Source organism: Cetorhinus maximus, chromosome 17 (assembly GCF_964194155.1).
Source record: "Cetorhinus maximus chromosome 17, sCetMax3.hap1.1, whole genome shotgun sequence".
Classification (NCBI taxonomy): Eukaryota; Metazoa; Chordata; class Chondrichthyes; order Lamniformes; family Cetorhinidae; genus Cetorhinus; species Cetorhinus maximus.
Genome location: NC_135895.1, coordinates 19,803,585 through 19,817,637, shown reverse-complemented (window position 1 = coordinate 19,817,637; position 14,053 = coordinate 19,803,585). Strand labels below are relative to the sequence as shown.

Below are 14,053 nucleotides of genomic sequence, written 5' to 3'. Positions count from 1 at the left end.
CCCACTCTAACCTGTCTCTTTCTGAACTTGCTGCACTGTGTTCCCTCAGGTCAAGCCCTGACTTTATTATCAAACCTGCCGACAAGGGTGATGCTGTTGTTATCTGGCGTCTCGCAGAGGCTGAGCGCCAACTCTCAGTCACTTCTTCCTACTACCAAGCCATTGTTTCCAGGATTGTCACTGACCTCATCTCCTCTAGAAATATTCCCTCCACAGCTTCCAACCTCATAGTCTCCCAACCCCGGACAGCCCACTTCTAACCCCTCCCCAAAATCCACAAACAGGACTATCCCAGTAGACCAATCGTGCCAGCCTGTTCCTGCCCTATGGAACTCATTTCTTCCTATCTTGACTCCGTTCTCTCTCCCCTTGTCCAGTCTCTTCCCACCTACATCCGCGATTCCCATGTGAATAAATAATCCTCTTTATTTAAATTTACAAAAGCTTGCTGCTCATCATTCAAACTGACCACACACTCAGGAGTTAAGAAATTCACACATCTTCCTTTTCAAAAACACACTGATTGCAGACATTAAGGAAAAGGAATTGGGATTTCAGTTTTCTCACATCCCTGTCCATAACACCTTATTTAAGGAGGGACATACCAATACTGGTGGCAGTTCAGAAAAGATTCACTAGGGTGCTTCCTGGGATGAAGGGGTTGTGTTATGAGAAAAGATTGAGCAAGTTGAGTCTTTATTCATTGAAGTTTAAAAGGATGAGAGATAATCTTATTGAAACATAAGATTCTAAGAGGGCTTTACAAGGTAGATGCTGAGAGGATGTTTGACCTCATGGAGGAATCTAGAACTAGGAGGCATAGTTTCAAAATAAGGGGTGTTCCATTTAGGATGGATATGAGGAGGAATTTCTTCTCTCAGAGGGCCATTAGTGCTCAGAATTCTCTCCCCCCAGTAAGCAGTGGTGGCTGGTTCATTGAATATATTCAAGGTTGTGTTAGGCAGATTTTTGATTGACAAGGGAGTCAAGGGTTATGGGGGGCAGGCAGGAGAGTGAAGTAAAGGCCACATCAGATCAGCCATGACCTTATGAATGATAGAATGGGCTCGATGGGCCAAATGGCCTACTCCTGCTCCCATTCCTTATGTTCTTAAGTCAGAGGAAGATGTAGCTAATGTTCCATCTAAGGTGTACACATGGTGGATGCTGAGCAACACAGATGTTGCTGTGTAGGCCGCTCACTCATAAGTGTCAACAATAACAACTAATATTTATATAGTGCCTTTAATGTAATGAAACACCCCCAGGAGTATTATAATACAAAGTATGACACTGAGACATATGGAAATACTAGGTCAGATGGTCAAAAGCTTGGTCTTGGTTTTAAGAAGCATCTTAAAGGAGGAAAGCAAGTGCAGAGACAGAAAGGTGTAGGGAGGGAAATCCAGAGTTTAGAGCCTAGGCTGCTGAAGGCACAGCCATTTAACCCATCGAGCCCATTCTGCCAGTCAGTAAGATCATGGCTGATCTCATGTGACCTTAACTCCACCTTCCTGCTTGTCCCCAGTAATCCTTAACTCCCAATTAAAATTGGGGATGCTCGAGAAGCCAGAATTAGAGGAGTACAGATAGCCTGGAGGGTTCTAGGCTGAAGTAGATTACAGAGATAGGGAGGGGTGAGGCCCTGGAGGGATTTGAAAACAAGGATGAGAATTTTAAAATCATTTTAAGACATTGTTTGACTGGGAGCTAATGTAGGTCAGTGAGCACAGGGTTATAGGGGAACGGGACTTTCTGTGAGTTAAGACTTGGGCAGCAGAGTTCTGGATGTCCTCAAGTTTACAGAGGGTAGAATATGAGAGACCAGCCAGGAGTATGTTGGAATAGTCAAATCTCGAAGAAAGAAAGGCATGAACGAGGGTCTGAGCAGCAGATGAGCTGAGGCAGGGGTTTAGTCAGGTGAAGTTCTGGAAGTGGAAATAGGTGGTCTTAGTGATAGCACGAATAAGGTTGAAACTCATCTCAGAATCAAAAAAGACAAGGTTGCAAACAAACTGGCCTATTCTCAGGCTTTTGCCAGGGAGAGGGATGGAGTCAGTAGCAAGGGAACGGAAACAAAAACAGAAACAGAAATACCTGGAAGAACTCAGCAGGTCTGGCAGCATCGGCGGAGAAGAGCACAGTTGACGTTTCGAGTCCTCATGACCCTTCAACAGAACTAAGTAAAAATAGGAAAGGGGTAAAATGCTTATATCTCACCCCTTTCCTATTTTTACTTAGTTCTGTTGAAGGGCCATGAGGACTCGAAACGTCAACTGTGCTCTTCTCCGCCGATGCTGCCAGACCTGCTGAGTTTTTCCAGGTATTTCTGTTTTTGTTTTGGATTTCCAGCATCCGCAGTTTTTTGTTTTTAGCAAGGGAACGGAGTTTGGAGTGGGGACCAAAAACGATGGCTTCAGTCTTCCCAATATTTAATCGGAGGAAATTTCTGCTCATTCAGTCCTGGATATTGGATAAGCAGCCTGATAATTTAGCAACAGTGGAGGAGTCGAGAGAAGTGGTGGTGAGGTAGGGCTGAGTGTCATCAGTGCACATGTGAAAACTATCACTGTGCCTTCTGATGTTGTTGTTGAGGGACAGAACGTTGATGAGAAATAGGAGTGGGGACACCAGAGGTAACGGTGTGGGAGCAGAGAAAGAAGCCACTGCGAGTGATAAGAAGGAACCAGGCGAGAGCACTCCCAACCAGCTGGATGGTGGAGAGCTGTTGGAGGAGGATAGTGTGGTCAACCGTGTCAAAGGCTGCAGACAGGTTGAGAAGGATGAGAAGGGAAAGTTTACCTTTGTCACAGTCACATAGGATGTCATTTGTGGTTTTGATAAGAGCTGTTTTGGTGCTGTGGCAGGACAGAAACCTGATTGGAGGGATTCAAACATGGAGTTCTGGGTAAGATGGGAACAGACTTGGCAGGTGCCAACGCGTTCAAGGACTCTGGAGTGGAAAGGGAGTTGGAGATGGGATGGTAGTTTACAAGGAAGGAGGGTTGTTGCTTTGAGGAGAGGGGTGATAACAACAGATTTAAAGAGGAGAGGGATAACACCTGAAGAGAGAAAACCATTTGCAGTATTGGCTAATATGGGGGCCAGGAGGGGAAGTTGGGTGATCAGCGGTTTAGTGGGAATAGGATTGAGGGAACAGGAGATGGATCTCATGGACAAGATGAGCTCAGGGAAGAAGTAGGAGAAAAACTAAAAAAATATGTGAATTCAGGGCTAGGGCAGGGGGGAATGTCATAGGAAGTTTAGCCAGGTGAGCTGGTGGAAGGGAGGGACACAGCTGGTGTAGGCCGCTCACATGTTTTCTTGCTTAAGACAAGATGAACCTGCATGTGTGGCTGCTGATCTAAAGGTACTGCGTATTGAAATGAACAGGCCTCACACAAGAAGATTTGAGGGAATGTGACCAAACCGTGCCGTGCCCTGGTCAGAATGCCCCCTGGGTATTGCATCCAGTTCAGGCTGATGGGAGCTATTCAGAAACACGGTGGAGGCCGTGATTTCTCATGTCAGCTGCCTGAGTTAGGAGGAGAAGATTGGGGAAACCTTGGCTATTCGACTGAGGGAGGAGGGACCTGAGATGTGATGTAGAGACATCCAAGCTAATTAACGGAATCACTAAGGAAATGGGGATATACAACCAGCCCGACAACTTGTGAATGTGGAACTGAGCCACAGACTATGCAACACCTCTAGAGGAACCCTGCACTGTTACAGATCTTGCCGAATTCAACAACAAGGCGCAAAAATGTGTCCAGTTCTGGCTGGGCCGTGTATAGACTGTCCGTGGACACCATAAGAAGGAGAAGATTAACAGAATGGAGAAGGTGAATATGGAATATTGCTTAAACAGCAAGAGGGCAAGGGCTGAAGCTGATAAAGGGTAAATTTTGGACAAATGTCAAGAAATTATTTTCAAAACCAAGATTAACTTCCAGGAAGAGTAGTAAAGATGGTGCCATTCCTCAAGAGGCAGCTGGCTGTTTAATGGAGATTTTATTTTTTTTTAATTTAGTTTTTAGCAATGGAGATTGTAGGTGCGTTGGAACTGATCTTTAGCCGAGTGACCTCTCTCACGGGTACAGTCACTGTATTTTGGAGATTATCCAGTTTTCATAGCAAATGCTGACTCAGCACATTACTTATTGCTCCCTCAGGGCAAGGCAAGTGGCTGATTTACATTTGCAGTAAAGCCGGAGCGTGTTTAACTTATCACCAGCAATCAACAGATTAAATATACACGGTCTGAGACTACCTATTTCCGCTCAGATTTATTTCTGATGTGCCATGGCAGAGTAAAACTTTGTTTTTTTGAAAAAGTTTTGTTTTTGTTTTAAATCACGAAGCCCGGTAGCGAGTTTAGGATGGTAAACAAAACCTCTCAAACTCTTTATTGCAGTTTCCAACTAACAAGTCTAATGAGCAATGGAGATATCGCCCCGCGTCACTTCAACTTTAAAACTGTTTTATCATGAAACGGGGGTGAGAACACTTCAATCTTTTCCTGTTTTCCCTCCCTCCTCCCCAACAGCTTCGGCTCCCGTTCCACTCGAAAGGAACCGGATTTCGCCCCCTCTCCAAAAGTGGAGTTGACTTTCAGTTTCGAGCCGGTTTGAATTTCGGACCAGCGGAGCTTTGCGCTCGTCAAAATGAAAGGAACGACTCCGCCGGGACTCGAACCCGGAACCTTTGAATGTCTTAAGCAATCAACTAGAAGTCCAATGCGCTATCCATTGCGCCACGGAGCCACCTGTTGGCCTTCCCCCGAAGCTCTACATGACACCAAATTACTGGGAAGTTCTTTTTTTCCCTTTGCTTTACACTGTGTTGCTGCAGGAAATTGTAACCTTTCCATAGATACAATCTTTGCAACATTATTTGGAGCCAGACACACCAGTTTAGTTTAAGGAGTTGCTTCCTCTCTGTGGGATTGACTCAAGATTTATTAGAAAGTGCTGATTGGATGATTGTAAAAACAAAAAGCTACTGCGGATGCTGGAAATCCAAAACAAAAACAGAATTACCTGGAAAAACTCAGCAGGTCTGGCAGCATCGGTGGAGAAGAAATCAGTTGACGTTTCGAGCCTTCACGGCCCTTCGGCAGAACTTTTAGCATAGGCTAAAAGATGTGGATAAAACAATGAAATTTATTTTGATCCTTGCTCCCACACCGTCCCCTCTCCCCACCACACCCCCACTAGGGCCATCTGTCACTGGTTCATGCTGCTTTCTACTCTTAATGTCACCATTAGCACCTCCTTTAGCCAGTATCATCACCATCAACGCCCCTTCGACCTTTTGTTTATGACATCTTTTGCAATCTCTCCTTTGCCTCCACTGGCCTTCTATCCAGCTTCACCTGTCCCACCCCCCCATAAACAGTACATATTTCACCACATTTCTACTTCTCTTTAGTTCTGAAGAAGAGTCATCTGGACTCGAAACATTAACCCTTTCTCTCCACAGATGCTGTCAGACCTGCTGAGTTTTTCCAGCAATTTTTGGTTTTGTTTCCTTTGTCCTTGGTCGGCTGGACAAGGGAAACAATCTATTTACCTTATTATAATCCTTCTTAATTCTCTATCAGGAATAACAATATGGTAATAATAATTCATTAAATAAGTTATAATTAATTTAATAATTATTGTTATAATAATAATAATCTAACCTTCTTAGATCTAGTCAAAAAGGCCCAAATCTCTCAAGTCCCTCTTCACAACTATAACAATAAAAACCTTGCTGTCCTTTATTTAGTGATGACAAACAAAACCTGAAGAGAGATATTTTTTATTTCAAAACAAATAGGAAGCTCTTAGTGAGAGTGGATATTTATAGGGCTAAGATGGGTTCACTAGTGACAAGGGAATATGAGGATATAGAGAACAAAAATCATTAGGAAAGAAGACAAAATCATTAATTGAAAGGCTTGCATTTTTTAGTGCTTGTCACAACATCTCAAAACGTTTTACACCCAATTAAGTAGGTTTTGACATCTAGACACCATTGTAATGTAGGAAACATGACAGCCAGTTTACACATAACAGGCCTCCAAAAGCAACAATGAGATAATAGCCAGATAATTTGTTTTGAGTGATGTCGGGTGAGGGATAAATATTAACGTGAACACCAGGGAGACCTCCACTGCTATTCTTCAAAATGGAGCCATGGGATCTTTTATGTCCACCAGAGAGGGCAGACAGGGCATCAGGTTAACATCGCTTCCAAAGGATAGCACCTGTAGCCCTGCAACACAGGGTTGGCTCAAGGTTTATTAGCGCCCCTGCAAATTGAATTTCAAGGCCCTGAAGACTTTTTAGCCATTTTCATGAGTGCAGGATGAGTGCAGCTGCCACAACACTCAAGAAGCTTGACACCATCCAGGACAAAGCAGCCCGCTTGATTGGAACCCCTTCCACCAACATTCACTCGCTCCACCACCGATACACAGTGGCAGCAGTGTGTACCATCTACAAGATGCACTGCAGCGACTTACCAAGCCTCTTTAGACAGCAGCTTCCAAACACACAACCACTACCATCTAGAAGGACATGGGCAGCAGACACATGTGAACACCACCACCTGGAAGTTCCCCTCCAAGCAACTCACCATCCTGACTTGTAAATATATCACCATTTCTTCACTGTCGCTGGGTCAAAATCCTGGAACACCCTCCCTAACAGCACTGTGGGTGTACCTACACTACATGGACTGCAGCGGTTCAAGAAGGCAGCTCACCACCACCTTCTCAAGGGCAATTAGGGATGGGTAGTAAATGCTGGCCTAACCGGTGACACCCAGTCCCATGAATGAATAAAAAAAACAGATCTGGCATAACATCCTGCAACTAGTTAGTGTTGATAAATCTAACTGTTTGCACTGGGGACCTTACATCTTCAGCAAATATTGCATTTGCAATTTCTAATTTACTCAGTAAGTGGTAGCCGTTAATATCACTGCTTTCATGATACCTTAGCATATCCTCTAACTTTAAGGTAGCGGGACAGGTAAATAAGGTGGTTAAGAAGGCATATGGGGTACTTGCCTTTATTAGCCGAGGCATAGAATATAAGAGCAGGGAGGTTATGCTGGGACTGTATAAAACGCTGGTTAGGCCACAGCTGGAGTATTGTGTGCAGTTCTGGAATTCTCATTATAGGAAGGATGTGATTGCACTAGAGAGAGTGCAGAGGAGATTTACCAGGATGTTGCCTGGGCTGGAGAGTTTTAGTTATGAGGAGAGATTGGATAGACTGGGGTTATTTTCCCTGGAGCAGAGGAGATTGAGGGGGGACATGATTGAGGTGTATAAAATGATGAGGGGTATAGATAGGGTAGACAGGAAGGAACTTTTCCCCTTGGTGGAGGGATCAATGAACAGGGGGCATAGATTTAAGGTAAGGGGCAGGAAGTTTAGAGGGGATGTGAGGAAGAATTTTTTCACCCAGAGGGTGATGGGAATCTGGAACTCACTGCCTGAAAGGGTGATAGAGGCAAAAACCCTCATAACATTTAAGAAGTATTTGGATGTGCACTTGCAATGCCATGGCATACAAGGCTATGGGCCTAGCGCTGGAAAATGGGATTAGAGTAGTTAGGTCCTTGTTTGACCGGCGCAGACCCGATGGGCTGAAGGGCCTTTTTCTGTGCTGTAGACCTCAATGACTCTATGACATGCACCCATCAGTTCATTTTTACCCGGCAAATCTTTAAGGTTACTTAAAAATCCCCATCATTTATTGAAAATTTGTAACTGTTCGAATCTTTCTGCTAGAGACATTATGGCTGTGTCTACTATAATATTAAACACATGAATTTCAAACAAGCTTCAGGAACTTTGTCAACACTCTCATACTCAAATTACCTTTTCTTGTGCCTTACTTTACTCTTGCACTTTAAAAAATTGGCTCTACCTCTGGTTCTGCAGCTAATTCTTTTGCCAATGTTAATGCCTTTTTATAACCATTTGCACAATAATCAGTTAAGTAATCTGTGACACTACTCATTAATGAAACTGCGGTTTACAGTGGTGCTCTGCATAGTTTTGCTGTCAACATTCATTCTGAGTAAGATATCACACCAGAAACTCATAATAACTAAACATTTGAAATCTTCTACTTGTAATATAAGAGTTCCCGCTTCATGTCACATTACAGGATACCCCCTCCTCTTTTACCTCCTTCCCTGTCTTGCCTGAAGACCCTATATCCTGGAATATTGAGCTGTCAATCCTGCCCCTCTCTCAACCATGTCTCTGTGACAGCAATGACATCATACTTCCATGTGTTAATTTGTCCCCTCAACTCATCTGCCTTATTCGTCAGACTCCTTGCATTAAAATAAATACCATCCAACAGTGCCAAACTCCCTTGTGCCTTAACTGGCCTATAATTTCTATGCCTCCCAGGCTCACATGCTCATTCTTCTAATTTTGGCTGTGCAGCTCCCCCTGCTGAACCTCCTCTCAGAATCCCATCCCCTGCCAAGTTAGTTTGAACCCTCCCCAACAGCACTAGCAAACCTCCCCACACGGATGTTGGTCCCATTCCGGTTCAGGTGCAACCCGTCTGCTTTGTACAGGCCCCACCGCTGCCAGAAATGGTCCCAATGTCCCAGAAATCTAAAGCCCTCCCTCCTGCACGATCTCTCCAGTCACACATTCATCTGGACTAACCTCCTATTTCTATACTCACTATTAGTGCGTGTGGCACCAGAAGTAATCCAGAGATTACTACCTTTGAGGTCCTGTTTTTTAACCTGCTTCCTAGCTCCCTAAATTCTGCTTGCAGGACCTCAGCCCTCTTTCTGCCTATGTCATTGGTATCAATATGTACCACATCTCTGTCTGTTTGCCCTCCCCCTTTAGAATGCCCTGCAGCTGTTCAGTGACATCCTTGACCCTGGCACCAGGGAGGCAACATACCATCCTGGAGTCACGTCTACGGCTGCAGAAACGCCTGTCTGTTCCCCTTACTATCGAGTCTCCTACCACTATTGCTCTTTCCCTCTTTTTCCTCCCCCCCCACCACCCCCCCCTCCCCCACCATGCAACTGAGCTGCTCACAGTGCCATGAGCGTGGCTGCACTCCCCAGAGGAACCGTCACTCTCATCCTTTTCCAACACAGAAAAATGGTTCTCAAGCGAGATGCACCCTGGGGATTTCCTGACTACCTGCCTGACACCTTTCTTCTGACTGATGGTCACCCATTCCCTCTCTGTCTGCACTTCTATAAGCTGTGGGGTGACCATGTCTAAAAACGTGCTATCCACGAAACTCTCAGCCTCGTGGATGCACCTCAGCCTCCAGCTGCTGCTCAAGCTCCGAAACTCGGAGCTGAAGTAGCTGCAGCTGGTGGCATTTCCTGCACACGTGGTCGGTCAGAATGCAAGGAGCGTCTAGGACTTCCCACATGTTGCAGGCGGTACATAACACGGGACTGAGCTGCCCTGCCATGCCTCTCGTTGAAAAAAAAACCCTTACTTTAAGTTAAATATAGTAAAGAAAAGTTAAATTATTTATGTACTTTAAATAAAAACTAGAACTCTTACCTTTCCTTAGCTTAATCTATTTTAAACTGGAGAAAAACTGGAGAAAAACATTTACCCACTACTCACCAATCAGCTCTTACCTTTGTGCTGATGTCACTTTTTGAAGCTTCCCTATACTTGCGCTGCCACTCTCTCGTGATGTCACTGTTGTTATTTTCAACAAAAACTGACTACAGGACACTCTTCCCAGACTGCTTCACCTCGATGCTGACTGCAGGACACTCTTCCCAGACTGTTTCACTGCGATGCTGACTGCAGGACACTCTTCCCAGGCTGCTTCACCGCGATGCTGTCTGCAAGACACTCTTCCCAGGCTGCTTCACCATGATGCTGACTGCATGACACTCTTCCCAGGCTGCTTCACCACGATGCTGACTGCAGGACACTCTTCTTTTTATTTGTTGATTTTCTCTCCCTCCCTCTCTCCACTTTTTGGCACCCCTCAGCACACTGCGCCCTGGGCGACCACCCGGTTAGCAGGGCCATGAGCTCACCCTGTTGCAGCACTCCCTCAGTACTGAACTGTAGTATCAGCCTAAATTTTGTGCTCAAGTCTCTAGAGTGTGATTTGAACCCATAACCATCTAACTCAAAGGCAGGAGTGCTAACCATTGACCTTGATGACATGTTAAAATGCAAAAACAATAGTGTTCTAACACATGCAGCTTGCCATACAAAGTTGATATTTTGTCGACTGAAGTTTTTTTTGATTTCTAGAGATGTATAAGTCAGTACAGTGTAACAAATGTCAGGATTTCCACTTCAATGGATTTGATGACAAAACTCATTTGTTTATCAGTTGAGCGATGCTAAGCAATAAGATTATAAGATCATATGAAATAAGAGCCTGAATGGGCCATTCAGCCCATCGAGCCTGCTCCACCATTCAATAAGACCATGGTTGATCTGATTGTGGCGTTAACTCCACTTTCCTGTCTGTCCCCCATAACCCTCAACTCCCTTGTAGATCAAATAAATTCAATGGCCCAGCCTCCACTGCTCACTGGGGAAGAGAGTTCCAAACATTAGCAACCTTCTGAGAGAAGAGATTTCTCCTAATCTCCGTCCTAAATGGGGGACCCCTTATTTTGAAACTGTGGCCTCTAGTTCTAGATTCCCCCAAAAAATGGAAATATCTTTTCAGTGTCTACCCTGTCTAGCCACCTCAGAATCTTATCTCAGAATCTCTCATACTTCTAAACTTCAATGTGCACAGGCCAAACCTGCTCAACCTTTCCTCATAACACCGCCATCCCTTCATCCCAGGAATCCCATGATGGGAAGGGCCTACTTACCTTTGCAGAGCGGTCAGTAACTAGGGGGCATAGATTTAAAGTGATTGGTAGAAGGATTAGAGAGAAGATTTTTTTTTCACCCAGAGGGTGGCAGAGGCCTGGAACTCACTTCCTGAAAGGGTAGTTGAGGCAGAAACCCTCAATTCATTTAAAAGGCGTCTGGATATGCACCTCAAGTGCTGTAACCTGCAAGGCTACGGACCAAACATAAGAAGGCAGGATTTTAGCTGGGTGGCTCGTTTCTTGGCCGGCACAGACACAATGGATCAAATGGCCTCTTTCTGTACCATAAATTTTCTATGATTTCTATGAATCAGTCTAGTGAACCTTTAAAGGGAAACTAGATACGCACCCAAGGGAGAAAGGAATACAACTATAACAAATTGCAATAATATGGTGCCTTTAATGTAGCAAAATGCTTCAAAATGCTTCACAGGAGCATTAACAAACAAAATTTAGCCTGAGTCAAATAAAGGGATATTGGACAGCTCAAAGAAGCAGGTTTTAAAGAGCAGCTTAAAGGATGAGAAAGAGGCAGAGAGGGAGCGGGGTTTAGGGAGGGAATTTCAAAGCTTAGGGCCTAGTTGGCTGAAGGCATGGCCGCCAACGGGATGCTCAAGAGGTCAGAATTGGAGGAGGGTAGGTACCTCAGAGGGTTTCAGGGTTGGAGCAGATTACAGAGGTAGGGAGGGTGGAGCCATGGAGGGATTTGCAAACAAGGACGAGAGTTTTAAATAAAAGCAAAACACTGCGAATGCTGGGAATCTGAAATAAAAACAGAAAGTGCTGGAAAAACTCAGCAGATCTGGCAGCGTCTGTGGAAAGAGAAATAGAGTTAATGTTTTGAGTCCAATATGACTCACTTCGTGAGCTCTGAGAATTTTAAAATGAAGGCACCTCCATCATCCAAGTCACTCACCATCCTGACCTGGAAATATATCGCCGTTCCTTCATTGTCGCTGGGTCAAAATCCTGGAACTCCCTCCCTAACAGCACTGTGGGTGTACCTACACCACATGGACTGCAGCGGATCAAGAAGGCAGCTCACCATCACCTTCTCAAGGTCAATTAGTGATGGGCAATAAATGCTGGACCAGCCAGCAAAGCCCACCCACATCCCGTAAATGAATATAAAAAAAAACAGGAGCCAATGTAGATCAGCGAGCATAGGGGTGATGGTTGAACAGGAACTAAGCTTTGGAATTCCCTCCCTAAGCCTCTCTATCTCCCTGCATCTTTCTCATTCTTTTTAGCTGCTCTTTAAAACCTGCTTCTTTGAGCAAGCTTTTACTCATCTGCTCAATATCTCTTTAATTGGCTCAGGGCCAATTTTGTTTGATAATGTTCCTGTGAAGCATTTTGGGACTCGTCTATGGAATAGAGGGTTAGGCTGATAGGATCAGATGAAGAGAGGTGGGTGGAAGCTTATGTGGAGCATAAACCAGTTGGGCTGAATGGCCTATTCTGTGCTGTGTATTTAAGCAATTGTATGTGATTAATTGAATACTTCATAGCAGATATCTTTGTAATGCCTCGTCAAACCTGCTCATGGCCTCTTCAAGCTGTATAGCTCAGTAGGTCTCCGGTATAATTTTTCTGAGTTGAATTAGCTAATCTCAGCCTGGGCTCTCAACTGGCTGTGGTCAACTGGCCTGAGCACTCCTTACCAAGGAAAAATCAGCCAGGGTTCCTACCTCTAGTGATATCTAGTGACAACTACTGGAAAGTCTGTGCCTGTGCAGATTTGTGGTGCTAGCACAAGCTTGTCCAACGTCAGCCCGCAGGCCAGATGTGGCCCGCAAAGCCCCCCAATGTGGCCCCCCCGGAGGTAGTTTTCAAAATGCTGGGAAGTGGAGTGGAAGACTCTGGAAGAAACTACTCCTCCAATCACAGGCCGCTTCTCTCCCGCGTTTGCTGCTGATAGGCTCACGGGCAGCAGCAAGTGTGCTGTGGAATAAAGGGGGTGTTGGCGGGGGGAGGGAGAGAAAGAGGATGCCAGGCCAGGTCGGGGAGGAGAGAGAGGCTGCCTGTTGGGGGAGCGAGAGAGGGGCTGTCGGCTTGGGGAGGAGACTGCCGTGCAGTGCCGAGCCAGGTGGGGGAGGAGGCTGGCTGCTGGGCCAGAATAGGCTGACGCGATACCGCAGGTGGGATGGGGTGGTGTGTGTGGTGAGACTGAAGCAGCTGGCTGCCTGGAGTTGTGGGGGAGAGAGTGACTGAGTGAGTGAGTGTGGGGGGAGAGAGTGTGAGTGAGTGTGTGGGGGAGAGTGTGTGTGTGTGTGTGTGTGTTTGTGGGGAGAGAGTGTGTGAGTGTGTGTGTGTGTGTGTGTGTGGGGAGAGAGAGTGTGTGTGTGTGTGTGGGAGAGAGTGTGTGTGTGTGTGAGTGTGTGTGTGTTTGTGGGGAGAGAGTGTGTGTGTGTGTGTGTGTGTGTGGGGAGAGAGTGTGTGTGTGTGTGTGTGTGTGTGGAGGGGGAAGAGAGTGTGTGTGTGAGTGTGTGGGAGAGAGTGTGTGTGTGAGTGTGTGGGAGAGAGTGTGTGTGTGTGTGTGGGAGAGAGTGTGTGTGTGAGTGTGTGGGAGAGAGTGTGTGTGTGAGTGTGTGGGAGAGAGTGTGTGTTTGTGTGTGTGGGAGAGAGTGTGTGTGTGGGAGAGAGTGTGTGTTTGTGTGTGTGGGAGAGAGTGTGTGTGTGTGTGTGTGGGAGAGTGTGTGTGTGTGAGTGTGTGGGAGAGAGTGTGTGTGTGAGTGTGTGGGAGAGAGTGTGTGTTTGTGTGTGTGGGAGAGAGTGTGTGTGTGTTTGTGTGTGTGGGAGAGAGTGTGTGTGTGTGTCTGGCTCACTTGCAGTCTCAGGATTCCGACTCACCCTCACCCCCACACTCCAACACACAATCACACCCAATTGAAAGAGAAAACATACAATGTTGCAAAGGTTAGTGGTAAGCCAGAGGATTGGGAAAGTTTTAAAAATCAACAAAAGATGACCAAAAATAATAAAGAGGGGGAAGAAATAAACTTTGAAGGTAAACTAGCAAGTAATATAAAAATGGACAATAAAAGCTTCTTTAAATATATAAAAAGGAAGAGAAGCCAAAGTGAACATAGGCCTCTAAGAGAATGAGACTGGAGAAATAATAATAGGAAACCAGGAAATGGCAGAGGAGTTGAATAAATACTTTGCATTAGTCTTCACGGTAGAAAAC

The 14,053-nt window shown here is 45.4% G+C and overlaps 1 non-coding gene across 1 annotated transcript; it reads right to left on the bottom strand.

Moving 5' to 3' along the window:
• Nucleotides 1–4,677: 4,677 nt before the first annotated feature.
• Nucleotides 4,678–4,766, bottom strand: trnar-ucu (transfer RNA arginine (anticodon UCU)). The gene is given in 2 exon segments: nt 4,678–4,713; nt 4,730–4,766. It is a non-coding gene; the product is annotated as a tRNA-Arg (tRNA).
• Between the last annotated feature and the right edge of the window lie 9,287 nt (nt 4,767–14,053).